Source organism: Hipposideros armiger, unplaced genomic scaffold (assembly GCF_001890085.2).
Source record: "Hipposideros armiger isolate ML-2016 unplaced genomic scaffold, ASM189008v1 scaffold_845, whole genome shotgun sequence".
Classification (NCBI taxonomy): domain Eukaryota; kingdom Metazoa; phylum Chordata; class Mammalia; order Chiroptera; family Hipposideridae; genus Hipposideros; species Hipposideros armiger.
This window is the reverse complement of record NW_017732195.1, coordinates 210813-211713: the sequence shown is the minus strand read 5'-3', so window position 1 is coordinate 211713 and position 901 is coordinate 210813.

The following is a 901-nucleotide window of genomic DNA, read 5'->3' as shown; positions in this document are numbered from 1 at the left end:
GGGTTATGGGTTATAAATTGAAATTAAGGACAGTGTTGTTATTTTTTTCATTCTATTTATATTTGTTTTTTAACCAAGATTTGTAACAATTGTTTGATATTTCCCTTTGTTTTCCTCTGACCTTGTAACAAATGAATACAACTATCTAAGGCAAAGGAAACAAGCAAAACTAAACATTTTTAAAATAAAAAATTATGGTGGCATATTTTATTTCTTCAGTTGTTCTGTTTGATTATGTTATAGTTTCTGGTTGGCCCTAGGACTTAATTTCTATCTGAGGTAAATAACAGACTCAGCCATGTCTCCTATATATTTTACTGGGTAAAATGATATGCAAGTTTTGTTTCTTCTTCATAGTGGTGTTTATCATGCATAGCTTGGGTTGACATATGAATTTTCTGTGATCATGTTCTATAAGTTCCAGGCTACTTAAAGTCTAAACTTTCCTTTCAAAAGGTATTTAAAAAAATATTTTTTAGTATAGAAAATTAAATGTATACTAAGATAATTTCCTCCAATTTTCAATTAGAAGGGGCTGAAAGGTTAATAAATTTCTCTTGATAAATTATATTCTATATGAGACAAAGGAAAATTCTTTTAAGGAGAAAGATGGACCTTGGTGTGTGTGGTTTTTAAATATGTGAACTTGCTGGATTTCCAGTGCTGAGGCTAAGATATTTTAACTTTTTCTTTTTCATCTTTTGGCACTATTTTGATATATCATCAATTGATTTAGAGTTGTCCAAAGAAGTCTTTGTCATTTAATCTTAATAGACCAAACCTTTTCAGTAATACCAAATTATGATTCTTCTGCTTATGAGTGGTCGATTTCCACAAATTGAAAATGCCTGTTCTTCACTTTTTCTCAATTTTTCTCCTTGTTTTTGTAATAAACAACCTG